Genomic DNA, 8,549 nt, shown 5'->3' with positions numbered 1-8,549 from the left:
GAGGAAACCATTTCAACCTTTCACAGTCAGGTTCAGAATCTAATGAACAGGGCCTCAATTCTTGGTGAACCATTCACTGATGAGAGAGTAGTCAAAAAGATCCTTCGACCTTTGCATAAACGCTTCCGAATGAAAGTAACTGCTATCCAGGAACACACAGGCTGGGAAAAGAAGACTGTCGGAGAACTTATGGGAAGTTTACACACGTATGAACTTGAAGTGCTTGCTGATGATGATCTTGCTGGCAACAGAAAAGGAAAGTCAGTGGCTTTTGTGGCTGAAACTGATCGAGAATCTGATCCAGACGACATAGATGATGAAACCTTGGCTCTTCTAACCAAGAATTTCAAGAAAATATTGAAAGGATTCAACAAAAAGAGTCAAGGTCAACCCACCAGGACACAATACAAAGGCAATAACTCATCATATCAGAAAGCCGAAACAACACCTTTTTCACAGAACAATCAATCCCAGACTGGTCGAACAAGACAGAACAGAAACAGTTCCACAAATACAGGGAGGTCTCTCAACCGGTCAGTGCAGTGTAGAGAGTGTGAATGTTATGGACACATACAGGCAGAATGTGCAACGTATCTCAAGAGGAAAAATGCTATGTCAGTAGCTACACTAAGTGATGATGAGGAAAAAGCATCAAATGATCAGTCAGATGATAATGTGGGAAACTTTGTAGCTTTCTTTACAGCTACAGATATTCAGTCAGACGGAAATGAATCAGATGAAGAATCTTATATATCAACAGATGATTTTGAAGAGAGACATACCCAACTTGAAATGGAATTTGCTAAACTTGTTGCAAGCTGGGAACAAATGGTGAAAGCCAATAAAAATCTGAATGACGAACTAAAGCAAAGGGATGATCTTCTAAAAAAACTAAATACAGATCTTGTCATAAAAGAAGATCTTATCACTCAGATAAGATCCAGAGAAGGAAAACTGATAAAGGAATTGGAGGGTCTGAAGAAAAATATCCAGATGATGGACACCACATCAACTTTAGACAAGATTCTGGACCCTGGCAGAAATCCTAATGATAAAAAGGGGTCTAGGGTTTGAACGAGGTGAGTATTCGAATAGTGCTCCTATGTTTGTCAAAGACCGTATGTTTAAGGCCACAGCAGTTCATAGCTTTGAACAAGGACAGTCATCTCGGTCAGTGCAGAAAAATGACAAGAGAAAGATGTATGATCTGACTGCAAATACCGACTTTGTCAAAGTAACTCATCAATCTCATTATTCAAGGTTCAAAAATAAGTTTTTCAGAGTTAGACAATACACTCCCATTTGTCACTACTGTCAAACAAAAGGTCACACTCGGCCTGAGTGTTATTTTTTCTACAGAGATCAAAGGAAGGAAAAACATCAGAACAAGACTATTACATCGTTCACTAAACAGGTTTGGGTCAGAAAGTCAGAAGTTATATGCTACCCCGCTATAGTCCTGACTGCATCTACGACTGAAGCTAGATGGTATTTCGACAGTGGCTGTTCCGGACATATGACTGGAAATGTAAAGTGTCTCATGGCTGTTCAACCAAGCAATGGATCTGTTACATATGGCGACGGGCAAAAAGGGAAAATAGTTGGGAAAGGTACCCTGAATGTACCAGGTTTACCTCACTTAGAAGAGGTTCTGTTAGTCAGTGGACTGAAAGCAAATCTGATCAGCATCAGTCAGTTATGTGATCAAAATTGGAATGTGTGCTTCGATCGTAACTGCTGCAGAGTTAGTGACAAAGCAGATCAACTTGTCATGGAAGGAACCCGATCCTCAGACAACTGTTATGTTTTGGCTAACGAAACTGCATGTCACCTATCTAAATCTGATGAATCAAAACTCTGGCATAGACGACTGGGTCACGTAAACTTCAGAGATATGGATAAGCTGATCAAACTAGAAGCTGTGAGAGGAGTACCTAAGATCAGAATAGAACTGGAGAGAGTTTGTGGTGCATGTGCCATTGGGAAACAAATGAGAACTCCGCACAAAGCAGTAAGAGTTATCACCACTGAGAAGTGTCTAGAGCTTGTTCACATAGACCTCATGGGGCCAACACAGACTGAAAGCATTGGGGGAAAGAAATACATATTTGTGTGTGTAGATGATTTCTCTCGATACAGCTGGGTATACTTTCTAAGAGAAAAATCTGGAGCTTTCATGGCATTTAAAACTTTGTGCATAAGGGTTCAAAAGGAAAAGAATGAGCTTATAATAAAAATTCAGAGACTGAGAAGTGATCATGGAAAAGAATTTGAGAACTCACTATACTCAGATTTCTGCTCCGAGCACGGTATATCACATGAGTTCTCAGCTCCTAGAACTGCTCAACAGAATGGTGTGGTGGAAAGAAAGAATCGAACATTGCAAGAAATAGCTAGAGTTATGTTACATGCCTCTCATCTGCCTCAACGCTTCTGGGCTGAAGCAGTTCACACAGCCTGTCATAACGTGAATAGGGTCTATCTTAGACCAGGAACGACCAAAACACCATATGAGATCTGGAAGGGAAAGAAGCCAAACCTGAAGTATTTTCATGTGTTTGGGACAAAGTCTTATGTGCTGATTGATAGAGAACAAAGAGGGAAGTTTGAACCTAAGAGTGATGAGAGCATCTTCCTTGGATACTCTCCAAATAGTCGTGCCTACAGAGTCTACAACAAGAGAACTCAATCTGTAATGGAATCAGTAAATGTTGTTATTTACGACAGTCCAGAAGAATCAGTAGATACAACAGTGACTGAGTCAGTGACAAATCTTCCTCTCAGTGAACTGAATACTGCAGATAGCAACAGTCAGCCCAAATCACAAGAATCCTCAGATGAAGATCAAGAAAGTTCTGAACAGGAGACAACTCTTATAAATGATACAGGTAAAGACAAACCCACCAGAACTCAGAAAAATCATCCATCAGATAACATCATTAGTGATCCAACAGATGGAATGAAGACCAGGAGCAGAATAAGAAATAATCTGATAGAAATATCTAGATCTGCTTGCTATACCTCAAAGATAGAACCCAGGAATGTAAAAGAAGCTTTACAGGATGATTTGTGGATCAAGGCAATGCAAGAGGAACTACACCAGTTTGACCGGAATCATGTTTGGGATCTAGTACCAAGACCTGATCGTGTCAACATAATTGGAACAAAGTGGATCTTTAAGAATAAAACAGATGAAGCTGAAAATATTGCAAGGAACAAGGCTCGGTTAGTGGCGCAAGGGTACACTCAGATAGAAGGAATTGACTATGATGAGACGTTTGCTCCTGTAGCAAGACTGGAGTCAATTAGGATTCTGTTGGCTGTCGCATGTATTCTGGGATTCACACTATTTCAGATGGATGTTAAGACAACGTTCTTGAATGGCTATCTGCATGAAGATATCTATGTGGAACAACAGGTAGGGATGTCAATCGGGCCAGCCCACTCGGTTTCGGGCTAGCCCTGTCGGGTTGTCGGGCTAATCGGTTTATTAATATTTTATTCTCGGGTTCGGTTTGGCCCTAACCCTAAACTTCGGGTTGTCGGGCTAATCGGGCGGGTTGAACCATCTGAACTAAAATTAGAAACTGAAAGTGAGTACCCATATTTAGAGTAGGGATGACAACGGGGCGGGCAGGAAGTATACTCCCCATCTCCGTCCTCAACGGAAAATTAAAAATAGTCTCTATCTCCCGCAGAGAATTTGGCGGGAACGAAGAATTCCGTCCTCGTCAATTTTTAGTCAAAATATTAGATTAATGTTGATTTAAATTTTAAAAAACTAAAAATTTAAGTTTTAATTTAAATTTTATATATATATATATATATATATATATATATATATATATATATATATATATATATTTATTTATTTATTTATTTATTTATTTATTTATTTATTTATTTATTTATTTATTTTAAAGTATAATAATTATTCCCTGTATGTTAAGTTTCACATCACTTCTATAATAAAGAATAGTTTTCAATAGTTCGGGTTGTCGGGCTAGCCCTTTTAATTTCGGACTAGCCCTATTGAGCCATCGGGCTAATCGGTTTCGGGCTCGTCGGACTAATGTGTTTTATCGGGCTAGCCCGTTCAGGCTATAGCCCTGTCGGTTTCGGTTTTTTTCGAGTTGGCCCATCGGGTTCGGGCTAAATTGACATCCCTACCTAAAGGGTTTGAAGATCCAGATCATTCATCGTATATCTATAAGCTTAGAAAAGCTCTCTATGGTCTCAAGCAAGCCCCACGGGCATGGTATGAACGACTGACACAGTATCTGTTACAGCACGGATATAAACGAGGAAGTGTCGACAAAACCTTGTTTGTAAAAACTACTGGAAGTCATGTTACCATTGCTCAAATCTATGTTGATGACATTGTGTTTGGGTCAACTTTACAGAAATACACTAATGAGTTAGTAAAAGTCATGAAGGAAGAATTTGAGATGTCCATGGTTGGTCAACTGACGTATTTTCTAAGACTGCAAGTTAAGCAAAGTCCTGAAGGCTACTTTATCTCACAAGAAAAATATGCTAAGAATTTAGTCAAGAAGTTTGATCTGGAATCATGTAAACCATCCAAGACACCAATCTCCACCTCCACAAAAGTATCCAAAGATGAAATCGGCGTATCAGTGGATAACACAGTCTATCGAAGTCTGATAAGAAGTCTGTTGTACCTAACGGCTAGTCGACCAGACATAATGTTCAGTGTTGGAATCTGTGCAAGGTATCAATCTGATCCAAAAGAATCACATCTGATAGCTGCAAAACGCATTCTGAAGTATGTAAAGGGAACGATGCAATATGGTCTATGGTACTGCAAGGACAGTGAACTTAGTCTGGTTGCATACTGTGATGCTGATTGGGCAGGAAATATTGATGATCGAAAAAGTACATCGGGTGGATGCTTCTTCGTTGGTAAGAAGTTGGTATCGTGGCTAAGTAAGAAACAAAATTCAATTTCCTTAAGTACTGCAGAGGCAGAATACATAGCTGCTGGTGGATGTTGTACTCAGTTAGTATGGATGAAACATATGCTTTTGGATTCTGGTCTTACTCAAGGGGTTATGACACTCTACTGTGACAATGTCAGTGCAATCAACATCTCAAAGAATCTAGTTCAACATTCCAGAACGAAGCATGTTGATATCAGGCATCACTATATCAAAGACCTGGTTGAATCTAAGGAGATTGAATTGGAGTATATTCAAACAGACAAACAACTGGCTAATATTCTGACCAAGCCACTAGAGGCAAATCGTTTTGAAATTCTCAGGTCTGCTCTAGGAATTTGCAGGATTGACTAATAAGGCTATTAGTCGTTCAGAGGGGAGTGAAGGTTTAATCGTACGGGTCAGTCTTAAGAGTTGACTTCCTTTTAAAACTCCTTTCTATTTTGTTAAGTGTATTCTCTAACCTAAAATACCTTAAAAATCCTGATCTTTTTCAAATTTCAAATTTCCTTGGCATCCGTTTCTTGCCTAAAAAGAAGGCATACGTTGTGTCAATCACATCGCCTTTGCATGATATTTGACAAGCCGCATTGATTCGGGTTCATCACCCTTGGGACTATTTGTTATCGGGCCAATCTTGAATAGAAGAAAAATCTCTAAGATTATCTCTGCACTCAGTTTTCTCTCTCTCTCTCTCTCTACATCTCTGCCTAGCTTGAAAACTCTCTTCCGCTCACAAGTATCTCTAATGGCGGACCCTGTAAGAAATATCATCATCAAACTTGGAAGCAAGACGCATTCTCCAGAAGTGGCCTTTAAACATATTCAGACACTATTGCAGTTCTCAATGAAGAAGAAACTCAAGCTTGACCCTCTTCTCCGCGATTAAATCATTGTCACAGTGCTGTCCGATTAACCAGAGTTCTATGCCGACTGGTCCGACAATGACACCAGTGAACTCTTGCTGCTGGCCTCTGAGGTAGATGATGACATTACTCCGGCATCTATTCCAAAGCCCTCAGATGGCAATCGCGCTGGGGCGTTCCTTCACTATTTTGCTCAAAGAGCCCTTGAGTCTGAAGAAATATCCCGTCGTCGAGCAGTTGCACAACCCCTATATCTTCAGACTGCCGAGAATGAAGCCAGACATCGTCTGAGATTCTGCGTAACAGGTCAAATACTTCTGACTCCCCTATAGAAATTTCACCTGATAAACCTGAGGATCTAGTGTCTAATGCTGCCCCATCTACTGTACCTGTTGATTCTGAGAATGTGCCTGCTTTAATTTCTGTGAAATCATCTGTATCTGTTGATCCTTCGTCTATACCTTTGGGTGAGTCTAATTGTGTGAAAAGTGGAGTCTTGAATGCGTCTGATGAGAAAGAAAAACCATCTGATGAGCCCAACAATTTGAGTCTGATTGTTTTCTCTGCTGATAATATTGCTCTGTCCCCTGCTGCGATTGCTGATGGTCCTAAAGAAATTTGTCCTGCCGATGACTCTTCTGCTTTACCTATTGTTGTTGAGCCTGTTAATCTCTCAAGCCCCCGTAAGTCTGACAAAGAGGATGGAGTCCCAGTCTACACCTCCACATCATTAGGAGAAAGCCTCGAACATGTCCGGCACTTTGCTGGTTTACCTTCAGCTTCCATTCCACAACCATACAAAGTGATTCACCCTTCTGAATCCTCGAGTGAAGATGAAAAAATACTGGTTGAAATCTATGGCACTCAAGCTCCTACATCTAAGATTCCAACTGTTGAGGTTACTGCTAATCCTGATTCCACCACATTCAAAATACGAGAGGTTACTAATATCCTTGGTGGTTCATCTGCTCATGTGTCTGATTCTAGTCACTCTGTGTCTCCTGTACACTCCCCATCCAAGGAGACAAGAAGGTCGAAAAGAAAGAATGTTCCTGTGAAGGTCGTGGTTGAGTCTGGTGATGACACAGCTGATGTAGATCAACCTGAGAAGAAAAGGAAGTCTAGTGAGCCTGCAAAACCTGAGACCAATCCTCCTGTTCAACAAGTGTTTAAAACTCTACGGTCTTCTGTTAAGAAAAAGGGTTCTGTTGCTGTTCAATCTACTATCGTTCCTACATCTTCTGCCAGAAAAGGGAAACCTTCTACTCGTGCCAGAGGTTGGAGCATTACACCTGAGGTTCAGGCTGTTGAGGGTCCTGACTCATCCATCTACAAACCTCAGTTTGTTTCCCCTACTGCTCAGGCCAAGTGGTCCACCATGGTTAGAAGAGATCTAATAGTCCAAAGATTCGTTGATGAAAATCAAATGAATTCGATTTGTGATGTTCTGCCTTTGCTGAGTGAAGTGGGTCTGCTAAAGACTGTCACTGCCATCTGTCCTTATTCGAAGCTGCTCACCTATGAATTTTACTGTAATCTAAATGATGAGATGGACAACTCGTCTGGAGTGCATCCGATGCAGATTTTCATTCGTGGTAAATGGTATGTGTTTGGCCCTGACATGATCAACGAGTACTATGACCTGCAAGGAGTTCAGGAAGAAGCTATTACTGACTGGGATGTAGTAGCCAAAACGATCACTGGTGGACAAGCTGATAGATGGCCTACTGGTGATAAGGATACTCTACCTAGCTCTCAGCTCACCTCCAAGTATGTGATTCTTCATCGTCTTGCGCTGCATAACTGGCTCCCTTCGGCACATTTCCATACTGTTGGCAAGCAATTGGCCAGTCTCCTATTCAGAATTGGAACAAAGATGACCATTGATCTGGGGTCGTGGATCTACTACCACATTCTCACTCTGAGTCACCCTAGAGAACAGAAGGTACAGCTGCCCTTTCCCAATTTGATTTTTGGAATTCTTACATCTCAGGGCCTTGAGCCTATGGCGAGCTAGGTGATTAGTCCGACTCTTCTCTACACGGTTGACCGGCGTCTCTTGACTGGAGATCATATATGTGATGTTACACCGGTGACTGCCCCCTCCAATTCTGAAGATGATACAGTGGCGGATGACTTGCCGCATGCACGAGATCTTCAACTCTCCAATCAGTTAAAGGCAAGGGTCTCTGAGCTTGAGACAGTCCACGGTATAATTGCTAAACAACTGACAGGGGCCCGTACTAAGCTGGCAACCGTTCTTCTTCGTTTAAGCCTATCTGAATCTGCTGCTGCTGCTGAACCTGCGAAGTCCGACAGTGAAACTCCCACCAATGCTTGACCATGCTTTGGCTATCATTGGCAAAAAGGGGGAGTTGTTTTTGTGTACCTTCTGGCCCTGGCTGGGCGTTGATTATGATGGCACCACCTTTTATTTGAAGAATGTTCTTTGACTGTTGTTTTGATCCAGCATAATTTGAATGCTGTCCTTCGTTTTCCTTCTGCTATGTAATCAGACTCTTGGGTGGTTTTATGATAGCCTATCTTAGTTCTCTCAGTTTATGTCTTTCTATATAGTCGAGTTGTTTTGCCAAATAATAACCAAAGGGGGTGTTTGTTAGTGTTTTAATTGTTCAAAAATCTCAACTGATAATTGGCAATATTATTATGGCATACTAAGATAGGATTAGTTCAGTGTCAGTTTTGTTCTACAGAGGACTGATCA

The sequence above is a fragment of the Ipomoea nil genome, unplaced genomic scaffold (assembly GCF_001879475.1).
Source record: "Ipomoea nil cultivar Tokyo-kokei standard unplaced genomic scaffold, Asagao_1.1 scaffold2957, whole genome shotgun sequence".
Lineage (NCBI taxonomy): Eukaryota > Viridiplantae > Streptophyta > Magnoliopsida > Solanales > Convolvulaceae > Ipomoea > Ipomoea nil.
The sequence above is the reverse complement of the archived record's forward strand: the minus strand, read 5'-3'. Positions refer to the sequence as shown.